We start from the raw sequence: 12,500 nt of genomic DNA, 5'->3' as shown, positions 1-12,500 counted from the left end.
TTGTTCTGTTTTGCATTTTGTTGTTTTGCATTTTGTTTTGTGTTTCGTTTTGTTTTGTTGCATTTCGTTGTTCCTTTTGCATTTTGTTTTTTGTTTTGTTTTATGCTTAGTTTTGTTTTGGTTGTTTTGTTTTGTTTTGTTTTGCATTTTGTTGTTTTGTTTTGCATTTTGTTGTTTTGTCTTTTCTTTGTTTTTTGTTTTGCTTTGCGTTTTGTTTTGTGTTTCATTTTGTTTTGTTGCATTACATTGGTTTTGTTTTGTTTTGCGTTTTGTTTTGTTGCTTTTCATTGTTTTGTTTTGTTTTGCATTTTGTTGTTCTGTTTTGTATTTTGTTGTTCCGTTTTTTATTTTGCATTTCTTTGTTTTTTTGCATTTTGTTTTGTGTTTTTTTGTATTGTTTTATTGCTTCTCGTTGTTTTGTTTTGTTGTTTTGCTTTTTGTTTTGTGTTTCTTGGTTTTGTTTTGTGTTTCGTTTTATGCTTTGTTTTGTTGTATTTTGTTTTATTTTGCGTTTTGTTGTTTATTTTACAATGTTGTTGTTCACCCACTATGCTATCTGTTTTATAGCACACTTAAAAAATTTGTTTTGTTTTCCTATGTTTTTTCTTTTGTTTTGCATTTTGGTTTGTTTTGTGTTTTGTTTTGTTTTGCTTTACACTATTGTTTCTCACCCACTAGGCCACCCAATTTTATAGCAAACTTAAAAGTTTGTTTTATTCGTGCCTCTCCATTAAACCACACTTATCACTGTCAGACTAATCAGTTTGGCAGATCACTGAATCCGACAGTAAAATCAATACGTAACTGCAGTTCCCATGACTGCTCAATACACATCAGTTTTGTCAGCTTATTAACAGTAGCCATTCCATAGACTTACTTCTCAGATGCCATTTTTTCAGAGCTCATATTTGAAAAGCGAAGAGAATGTTTATAGATCTTGGTTCTGTGAACAAAAGGAGGGTTCAGTGGTCCTGTGTTGAAATAGCGGGACTGGATCCAGGCGATGGAGAGCGTCCAGGACTCAAGCAGGGTCGGTGCTGTGGTCACGGCCCAGAACTTTGTGGTTTGATGACCATTATAATAATAATAATAATAATAGTAATAATAATGTCAGGACCGACAAGCAGACGCCATGGTTGGGCTAAAGAGGAGGGGGAAGCTGATGAATAAAAGCTCTTCTTTTCTCAGTTTTTTTTTCTCTTTGTCCAGCTTTTACTAAATAGTTATGGCACACCTTTTCCGTGTTTTGTTACTGTTTTTATTCTCTTCACATTTTAGGGTAGTAGTTGAGTCATGACTATTATGAAAGAACACAAATTAAAGGTTATGTACTGACCATAATTCTGACATTTTAATTATGACAGTTTTGTTTTGTTTTTCTTTTTTTTCCTTCGTTTTGTTTTTTGCTTCACTTTGTTTTTTCGTTTTTTTAAACGCTTTGTTTTTGTTTTTATTAAATGTTTTTAGTTTTTTTGCTTTATTGTTTGTGTGTTTTTTGCTTAATTTCGTTTTTTTGTTTTATTTTTTATTTTGTTTTATTTTATTTTCATTTAATTTCTGTTTTTGTTTTGTTTTGTTTTTGGCTTCATTTCATTTCATTTTTTTGTTTTGTTTTTCCCTTCTTTCATTTTCATTTAGTTTTTTTGTTTTGCTTTCAAGTTTCGTTTTCATTTCATTTAGTTTTTTGTTTTGTTGGTTTATTTTGTGCTTTATTTTATTGTCATTTCTTTTAATTAAATTTTTTGTTTTAAATTTCACTTCATTGCATTTTCATTTCATTTCATGTTTTGTATTGTTTTGTTTTTCACTATTTCATTTTCATTTTGTTTCATTTAGTTTTCTGTTTTGTTTTGCTTTGTTTTATGTTTTAGGTTTTGATTTGATTTGTTTTGTATTGTTTTGTTGTTTTGTTTTGAGCTTTTTGTCTTGTTTCATTTCGTGTTTTGTTTTTTCTTTTGTTTCTTATTTGTTTTTTTTTTGGTTTTGTTTCATTTGTTTCACCATGACAATATTTTGAATATGTTTTGACCACCTGTTTAGCACTTTTATAACACATAAAAAGTATTGACATTTTTTAAAAATCATTTTATTAGATTTTTCATCTATATTAATCACTTAAAGTTTTGTTTAGTGTTTTTTACTTGTTTTTTGTTTAGTTTAGTTTTTTTGTTTTGTTTTGCTTTGGTTTATCTTTCTTTTTCATTGATATTAATTTGCAAACTTCATGAAATGCACCCTGGGATACTTTTTACACCATTTTGGAAGAGGATTATATCTGCTGGACACACAAAAAAACTGTGAAAACTTTTCTTTTTTGTGTTTTGTTTTGTTTCACTGTGACAACATTTTGAAATATGTGTCCACCCACTACCTTTTTACAGCACACTTAAAACGTTCCTATAGTTGAACTTGTGAATACTCCAAGACTGTGAAAGTTCTTCTACTTTACTCTAGGTTTGATTTGATTCATTTTATTTCAGAAGATTGCAACAAACTAATTCAGTAGTGTTCAAAAGTTGGACGCGTTTCTCTACAGCCACCTAGTCTGTACTTTTTCAAGCATTAAATCAGTTTTGATTATAAATGTGGGCATTACTGTATATACAGTACAAGTGGTTAAGCTCTTACTGAACCTATTTATAATACTTACCTATGCTTAATGCTTCAAGTTCAAGCCCAGAGAAAAATACAGCTATTATTCACATAAATCCTACACATTCCCCACCTCTGATTGTACATGATTTTTTTATTAAATTATTGAGTGTAATTCTTGCAGCCCATTTTAATATATTTTAATCATTTCCACAGAACTACCACCATTTTAACTTTTAGTGTTAGTACATTTGATAGAGTAAACTCTGTCGCTTTGTTTATGTTATCTGAGAAGTGCGTGGTGTTTATTTTACCCTGGTAAACCAGGATGTCTCGCCAGCCCACAGCACAGGTGTAGGGGTGAGTTTAGATGTTGTCTTCATACAAAGATCTCTGTTTTTCACTATTTAAAGAGTTTATAAAGGCAGTTCTGTTGCAGTCAACACTGTGAATTCATATTCTCTTCATGGTGATACAGGCAGAGGATAAAGAGAGCTTTTGCTTTTAGCATTCAACAGGCACGTCCACCCCGGACGGACCACAATGCATTTATTTTTTCTTCTCAACATGATCTTTATCTATCCATACTAGGGTTGTAACAATATACCGGTATGACGGTTTACCACGATTTAAACATGCACGATTATCATACCATGAACAATTGCATATCAACGGTTTTAACCCTTAAAGACCGAGACAGCCGCCCGCGGCTAAAAATAAGTATTGCTCTTAAATGTTTAATAACTTTTGATCCGCTGATCCGATTCATACAATTCAAAGATTGGCATAAAGAAGAGAATCTCAGCTTTCCAGCGCTGTATCACATAACACATAACGCGGACTTTCAGAGGCTCCGGAATCAGTGCGGTTACGTCATCAACATTTGACAACGCTGATTTGACAAAGAAACGCTCGTCACTGTGTCTCCGGACAAATCAGACATCATATATTGATGCATTGTCCCTCCTCCATGCCTAGATTGGTTCAAACTCGCTATATCACAACCAATAAGCATAGGTTTCGCTTTTGTTTGTGGACCAAGCTTTTTGAACAACATGGAATGAGAGATAGGCATACATTTATGCGCGGCTAAATAAAACGCAAAAAAAAAAAAGTTTTGCATGAAATAATTCTCATACTAAGTACTTTTGCATGCACAGCAGCACAGAAACATGACAAAACAGTGACACAGCAAAGACGAACTGCTGCTCTTGCTGTTTTCAAAAGACGCAAATGAAGGTGCAGCTGTTTGTCTGCATTGCATACAACCATATCCAAATCCATATCCACAGACAACCATATCCATGCTGGCACATAAAACCTAAGGATGTTCCATATTGAATCTAGTTTCGTTATGTAACTATTTATAGTATAGTAAATATTTATATCTATTTTTTTACTGAGGATTTGCACCACGTTTATTTGGACTTTATTTGGACTTTGACACATTATTTATTATTTTCTTATTTTTATTTGTTCATTGTAAGTGGTGTTGTTTATAGTAACTAAAAATATATTATTTGGAAAAAGTCAAATTTGCTTCACTGTTCTATTATTTTGTAACATACCGTATACCGCGAAACCGTCAAACCGTGGTATTGTTTTAGACGATTATCATACCGTGAAAAATTCATACCGTTACAACCCTAATCCATACCATTATTCCTGTTTCACGTCAGACCTCTCGTCTGAATGTTATGTTATAGGAAGAGTTCATCCCAAAAATTCTGTCATTATTTACTCACCCTCATGTTATTCCAAAGCGGTGTGCTCATAAACAATATAGTTCAAAAGTCTGGGGTCAGAACCAGGTCGTGCTCACTAAGGCTGCTGTAAATATATGTCCAACTACTGTAAAAACAATAATATTGCTAAATATGTGCATGTGATGGGATGGATGAATTGTCAGCATCTTAACTTCATCACATGAACCTTTATAGATTACATTAAAATGTTAATTTATTGCTTAAGAAATATTTTGTAATATTAGTCAAAAACAACAACAGTGACCTAATTGAAAACAAAAAAAAAAAAAGTAATTGAAAGGAGTTATTAGCCCTCCTGTGATTTACTATTATTATTTTGTCTTTAAATATGTCACAAATGATGTTTAACAGAGCAAGAATTTTTCACAGTATGTCTGATAATGTTTTTTCTTCTGAAGAAAGTCTTATTTGTTTTATTTTGGCTAGAATAAAAGCAGTTTTAAAAAAAAACATTTTAAAGTCAATATTTTTAGCCCGCTCAAGCAATATTTTTGTTCGATACTCTACAGAACAAACCATAGTTATACAATAACTTTCCTAATTACCCTAACCTAATCTAATTGCCATAATTAACCTAGTTAATTCTTTAAATGTCACTTTAAACTGAATGTCAGTATCTTAAAAAAATATTTAGTAAAATATGTACTGTCATCATGGCAACGATAAAAGAAATCAGTGATAAGAAAATAAGAAATTAGTTATTTAAAACTATTATGTATTAAATCAGGAGGGCTAATATATATATATATATATATATATATATATATATATATATATATATATATATATATATATATATATATATAAACTCTGTAGACTGTAACACTGTAAGAAGATATCTCTGTAGACTGATGCCATTTCATGTCACGTTCAGCCTTATAATCCTAAAGTGTAAGCAAATTCAGCTGTTTTGTTATCACTTTAGACATTATGCTATAAAGATTCATTCCAACATTAGCTCTAAAGTGACGTTGGTGAATTAGAAGCTGCCAATGTAAATGAATGGCGAAAAAAAGTAGTTCCTAATAAAAAGGGGTTTTTAGACTCTCTTTGTTTCATTTTCTTATTTATATACACAATTGTGCCGTCAAACTGTCGTATAAACGCAATGTCACTCTCGTAGCAGTGCGATATAAGTGTGTGCATATATATAAATATATATATATATATATAGGAAGAAACTGTAAAATACATTTCTACATGGATTTTTTAAAAACTTCAATAATTCATTCATTTATTCATTCATTCATTTTCTTTTTGGCTTAGTCCCTTTATTAATTTGTGGTTTTATTCAGCATATGTTTAACGCAGCGGATGCCCTTCCGGCTGCAACCCATCACTGGAATCGTTCACTCATTTACACACATACACGACGGACAATTTGGCTTACTTAATTTACCTATTGCGCATGTTTTTAGACTTGTGGGGGAAACCGGAGCACCCGGAGGAAACCCATGCAAACACGCGGGAGAACATGCAAACTCCATATAGAAATGCCAACTGACCCTGCTGGGGCTCGAACCAGCGACCTTCCTGCTGCGAGGTGATTGTGCTACCCATTGCGTCACCGTGCTACCTATTTCATTCATTTATAGTGTTAATACATCAATGTTAGAAGTACTAAAATCGTCACATTGTGTCTTTGTTACACAGAAAAAACAGAACCAAACACACGTGAGAAATGATGAGAAAGTCAGATGATTTTTGTTGTTCATCAAATGATCAGATGTTCATCAAAAACAACTTTTGCACAAGCAGAAAAACATACTACATTATATACTGTAGGACAGTGGGTCTCAAACTTTTTTTCATCAAGTACCACCTCAGAAAAAAAAATAGTCTCTCCAAGTACCACCAAAATGAGCAATATTGAAATACAGCAGTGTAGTAGGCCCAGTAAAGCAGCTACAACCCTGCACAGTTAAACAAACGTGGCAGATTACCTCAGAAATATAGACTGTATGTCATATACGGCATATTATATACATCATTTTTAATAAATTTTGAAATATGTGTAGCATGTACATGACATATTTCATTCCTCCACGTACCACTAGAAGAAAGCCTGCGTACCACTAGTGGTACACGTACCACAGTTTGAGAACCACTGCTGTAGGATTAAATGTGTATAAAACGCTGGAGGCATTCACACAACTACTATACACCGTCATGGTCACACAAGTGAAGCTACTGTTACGCAATAAATATTATTCGTCATCATTTGAACTTAATTTTGTGAATAATTTCAAAATGAAATTCTAATTATACATAACCGAAAAGAAAAAAACAAAAAAAAAACAAACAAAAGAGCCACAGTAATGTCAAACTGAAAACACAATAAAAATGTGTCATACAGAGACTTCTGGGAAAGTACGCTCATCGGCCACTTTATTAGGTACACATTACTAGTACTGGTTTGGACCATACTGGAAATATTTCTCAGAGATTTTGGTCCATATTGTCATTATAGCATCACTCAGTTGCTGCAGATTTGTCGGCTGCAAATCCATAATGCGAATCTACCATTCCACCACATCCCATAGGTTCTCTATTGGATTGAGATCTGGTGGCTGTGGAGGCCATTTGAGTACAGTGAACTCATTGTCATGTTCAAGAGACCAGTCTGAGATGATTCATGCTTTATGACATGGGAAGTTATCCTGCTGGAAGTAGCCATCAGAAGATGGGTACACTTTGCTTACAAAGGGATGGACGTGGTCAGCAACAATACTCAGGTAGGCTGTGACGTTGACACAATGCTCAATTGGTAGTAATGGGCCCAAAGTGTGCCAAGAAAATATCCCCCGCACCATTACACCACCACCACCAGCCTGAACTGATGATACAAGGCAGAGTGGATCCATGCTTTCTTCAAATTCTGACCATCCAAATGTTGCAGCGGAAATGGAGACTCATCAGACCAGGCAACATTTTTCAATCTTCTATTGCCCAATTTTGGTGAGCCTGTGCCCTTTGTAGCCTCAGTTTTCTGTTATAAGCTGACAGGAGTGGCACCCGGTGTGGTCTTCTGCTGCTGTAGCTCATCCGCCTCAAGGTCGGACGTATTGTGTGTTCAGAGATGCTCTTCTGCAGACCTCAGTTGTAATGAGTGGTTCTTTGAGTTACTGTTTCTTTTCTATTAGCTGGAACCAGTCTGGCCATTCTCCTCTGACCTCTGGCATCAACAAGGTATTTGCGCCACAGAACTGCCGCTCACTGAATATTTTCTGTTTTTCGGATCATTCTCTGATCATTCTTCTCCCTAGAGATGGTTGTGCGTGAAAATCCCAGTAGATCTAGTCTCACAGACCAGCTCATCTGGCACCAACAACCATGCCACATTTAAAGTCACTAAAATCCAGTTTCTTCCCCATTCTGTTGCTCGGTTTGAACTGCAGCAGGTCTGCATGCCTAAATAAATTGAGTTGCTGCTATGTAACGAGCAGTTGGACAGTTGTACTTAATAAAGTGGCCAGTGAGTAGGGATACTTACTGTGAACCAGTTTTCAAATTCTTTAACAATTTTTTTTCACATTTATCATTAAAATCATGGCTGTTTCAGGCACTTTAAAGACAAATATAAAAAGGTTTGTAACAATATAAGCAACATAAATAGTAATGTCTGTCCCTATTTTTTCCCTATAATGATCAATAGCATTTCTTTCATGTAATTAATTAGTATCAGCATTCTGATCATGACTGTTAGCCCGCTTTCCTTTTCATCAGGTTCATCTGTCTTCACATTTGACCCTGTCAGCCCTGTAAACACACTGGGGCGAGCATACGTGTGCCCGTACTTCTCTTGTGTGTAAATATTTAAGTTATAACTGAGCATTTGGATGTTAAATGGAGTGAGGGTTGAGGGAAGGGTCAAGGAGAGATTAGGTTGACTGTCGTGGCGTTTGAACCCGTCCCTGAAACCGCTGATAAAGTGGGTGTCAGAACTCTATGATCCTTATGGAAGTGAGTAATAGTTTCGCTTTACACACACACTCACACACACACACACACACACACACACACACACACACACACACACACACACAGTCCTAATTATGCCTCCAAATATCAAGTAATATGTTCTTATTTAAAGCCAAATACTCTGAGTAAAACTCTGAGTAAAGCGTTGAGTAAAAGGCTTAAGTTGCATCTGATCTTCCCAACACAAATTTAATCAACCATTTGGATTGATCAGATTCCATATAAAACGGCTGCTGTTTACTCATTAACAATCATGGCGTTTCAGGCCTTAAAACTGAATAATAGCTTAATAAACCACCGCAAGGGTGAAATTGATTTAAATTATTATTGAGGCCATTAAACGTCATGGATGTTTATGAGTAAAGATTGACCTTTTCACACATTCCCCAGATTTTACTTAATATTAGCAATATCATTTGCACATTAAAGAAGAAATTGAAACGCTTTCAGTAACAAAAACTACTTAACAGTAGACGTCGCTCTAGGCTAGTTTATAACAGTAGACGGCGCTCTAGGCTAGTTTATAACAGCAGACGGTGCTCTAGGCTAGTTTATAACAGTAGACGGTGCTCTAGGCTAGTTTATAACAGCAGACCGTGGTCTAGGCTAGTTTATAACAGTAGACGGAGCTCTAGGCTAGTTTATAACAGAAGACGGTGCTCTAGGCTAGTTTATAACAGTAGACGGAGCTCTAGGCTAGTTTATAACAGTAGACGGAGCTCTAGGCTAGTTTATAACAGTAGACGGAGCTCTAGGCTAGTTTATAACAGTAGACAGCGCTCTAGGCTAGTTTATAACAGTAGACGGAGCTCCAGGCTAGTTTATAACAGTAGACGGAGCTCTAGGCTAGTTTATAACAGTAGACGGCGCTCTAGGCTAGTTTATAACAGTAGACAGTGCTCTAGGCTAGTTTATAACAGTAGACGGAGCTCTAGGCTAGTTTATAACAGTAGACGGCGCTCTAGGCTAGTTTATAACAGTAGACGGAGCTCTAGGCTAGTTTATAACAGTAGACGGCGCTCTAGGCTAGTTTATTACAGTAGATGGCACTCTATGCTAGCCTATAACAGTAGACAGTGCTCTAGGCTAGTTTATGACAGTAGATGGAGCTCTAGGCTAGTTTATAACAGTAGATGGCGCTCTAGGCTAGTTTATAACAGTAGACAGTGCTCTAGGCTAGTTTATGACAGTAGATGGCGCTCTAGGCTATTTATTAACAGCAGCCGGTGCTCTAGGCTAGTTTATAACAGTAGACAGTGCTCTAGGCTAGTTTGTAACAGTAGATGGCGCTCTAGGCTATTTATTAACAACAGCCGGTGCTCTAGGCTAGTTTATAACAGTAGACAGTGCTCTAGGCTAGTTTATAACAGTAGATGGCGCTCTAGGCTAGTTTATAACAGTAGACGGCGCTCTAGGCTAGTTTATAACAGTAGACAGTGCTCTAGGCTAGTTTATAACAGTAGACGGAGCTCTAGGCTAGTTTATAACAGTAGACGGCGCTCTAGGCTAGTTTATAACAGTAGACGGAGCTCTAGGCTAGTTTATAACAGTAGACGGCGCTCTAGGCTAGTTTATTACAGTAGATGGCACTCTATGCTAGCCTATAACAGTAGACAGTGCTCTAGGCTAGTTTATGACAGTAGATGGAGCTCTAGGCTAGTTTATAACAGTAGATGGCGCTCTAGGCTAGTTTATAACAGTAGACAGTGCTCTAGGCTAGTTTATGACAGTAGATGGCGCTCTAGGCTATTTATTAACAGCAGCCGGTGCTCTAGGCTAGTTTATAACAGTAGACAGTGCTCTAGGCTAGTTTGTAACAGTAGATGGCGCTCTAGGCTATTTATTAACAACAGCCGGTGCTCTAGGCTAGTTTGTAACAGTAGACAGTGCTCTAGGCTAGTTTATAACAGTAGATGGCGCTCTAGGCTAGTTTATAACAGTAGATGGCGCTCTAGGCTAGTTTATAACAGTAGACAGTGCTCTAGGCTAGTTTGTAACAGTAGATGGCGCTCTAGGCTATTTATTAACAGCAGCCGGTGCTTTAGGCTAGTTTATAACAGTAGACAGCGCTCTAGGCTAGTTTATAACAGTAGACAGTACTTTTTAACAGCAAATGGTGCTCTAGTCCAACTTTTAAACAGAAGATGGTGCTCTAGACTAAATTCTTAACAGAAGATGGTGCTCTAGGCTGTTTTTTTTGCAGCAGATGGTGAAATTCTAGACTAGTTTTAACAGTAGATGACACTATGCTAGTTTTTTTTTAAATCAATGCTCTATGCTAACTTTTTAATAGCTGATGGCGCTCCAGGCTATTTTTTTTTTTTTACAGCAGATGGCGCTTTACGCTATATTTTTTTTACAGCAGATGGCACTCTAGGCTGTTTTCTAAAGACAGATATCGTAAATTTGTGATCTAAAGATGAACGAAGGTCTCAGATAATTAGAACAACATGAGGATGAGTAATTCATAACAGAATATTTTTTTTGTGCGTGAACTAACCCTTTTTAAACATCGATTAATCATGGCATTTTGTGGAAACAGACATCTCTAGTTTAGACGAAATGGTAGAACAACATTGAAAAGCAAGGGATTCTGGTTAGGACATGTTTTCTATGTCAATAGCACAAAGGATATGGAGAGAGAATATTCTCAAGTCTATAAATTAAAATATATCTCCTTTTTTTTTACTTTAAGAATGAAGCCAATAAGAATGACCTCATGGTAATCTCTGTGGCTTCCCACACATCTCATACTGGCTTTGATTGCAGAGCTTGGGAGGCCCTCTGTCTTGTTTGACCTACCTCTGCGCTGACTGGCAACCAGACGCGGGCCTTCATTTCCCCCAGTGCTTTAAATCGTTCTTGTGGTGCCTCCAGTCCTACATGACCTGTTGTTCTTGGCCAGACCGACCAGCTATTTCAGGCCTGTTTCTCAGCAGAGCTCAAGGCCAGCGGTCTGACGGTTGGTTACAAGGTCGATGTTTGGATTCTGTGAAAGCCACATTGGAGCCGCATAAGGAACCTGATGTAGAGTTATAAACTCCATGCCCTCTTGTGAAAATGGAGAACATGCTGCTTTATATTAATCCCTGAATCATTTTGAGATATGAAAGTTTTGTCATCCATTTACTTGTGTGATTTCAAATATCTATCTAATGTGAAACATAAAATAAGTTATTTTGAGAATGTCCTTAGGCTCCATTGTTTTTGGTGACCTACATTCCTCACAATAACATTTTAATTCATTCATTTTCCTTTGGCTTAGTCCCTTTATTTATCAGGGTTTGCCACAATGGAATGAACCACCAACTTATCCAGCATATGTTTGATGCAGCAGATACCCTTCAAGTCACAACCCAGTACTGGAAAACACCCATAGACTGTAATTCACACTCATACACGACGGCCAATTTAGTTTATTCAATTCACCTATAGCGCATGTCTTTGGACCAGGGGTTCTCAACTGGTTTGGCCATGAGACCCACATTTTTACATGGTCATCAGTCCGTGACCCAAATTTTTAGAAACTATAATACAATTTTAGGAATTATACTTAATTTGTATTTATTTGTTAACATAAACAAGTAGTGACAGATAAATCATAAGACATTAATATTGCTAATAATATTGACCTCAAAATGGCTTCAAAAAAATTAAAAACTGCCGTTTTTCTAGCTGAAATACAACAATTAAGACTTTCTCCAGAAGAAAATATATTATAGTAAATACTTTGAAAATTTCCTTGCTCTGTTAAACATCATTTGGGGAATATTTGAAATAGAAAAATTCACAGGAGGGTGAATAATTTTGACTTCAACTGTATCCCTGCAGAAAAATCCAGCTTAGACCAGCCTAGGCTGGTTGGCTGGTTTTAGCTGGTCGACCAGGCTGGTTTTAGAGGGGTTTTGGCCACTTCCAGGCTGGTTTCCAGCCATTTCCGGCCTGGTCAGGCTGGGAAATGACCAGCTAAAACCAGCTTGACCAGCCTAGCCAGGCTGGTAGTCCAGCCAAAACCATCTATGTCCAGCTTAAACCAGGCTGCTCAAGCTGGTTTTAGCTGGATTTGGCTGGTCATTTTCCAGCCTGACCCGCTAAAACCAGTCTGGAAATGGCCAAAACCCCTCTAAAACCAGCCTGGTCGACCAGCCAAAACCAGCCAAC

At 36.3% G+C, this 12,500-nt stretch overlaps 1 protein-coding gene and 1 long non-coding RNA gene across 2 annotated transcripts in view; both read left to right on the top strand.

Annotated features, from left to right (window-relative positions):
- Positions 1-12,500, top strand: part of ate1 (arginyltransferase 1) — a gene marked incomplete at its 3' end in the record, with an annotated part of 211,311 nt that overhangs the window by 178,407 nt on the left and 20,404 nt on the right.
- The window catches only part of LOC147841199 (uncharacterized), a 4,354-nt gene continuing 1,155 nt past the window's right edge, over positions 9,302-12,500 (top strand). Inside the window, exons 1-4 of the long non-coding RNA XR_015506508.1 lie at positions 9,302-9,348; positions 9,470-9,888; positions 9,950-10,195; positions 10,400-12,500. The exon at positions 10,400-12,500 is cut by the window's right edge and continues 1,155 nt beyond it. This is a non-coding gene — a long non-coding RNA (uncharacterized LOC147841199). The remainder of the gene's footprint in view (positions 9,349-9,469; positions 9,889-9,949; positions 10,196-10,399) is intronic.

Source organism: Danio rerio, chromosome 13 (genome assembly GCF_052040795.2).
Source record: "Danio rerio strain M-AB ecotype USA chromosome 13, GRCz13ab, whole genome shotgun sequence".
In the NCBI taxonomy this organism is placed as follows: domain Eukaryota; kingdom Metazoa; phylum Chordata; class Actinopteri; order Cypriniformes; family Danionidae; genus Danio; species Danio rerio.
This window is presented reverse-complemented; position numbering and strand designations above follow the sequence as displayed.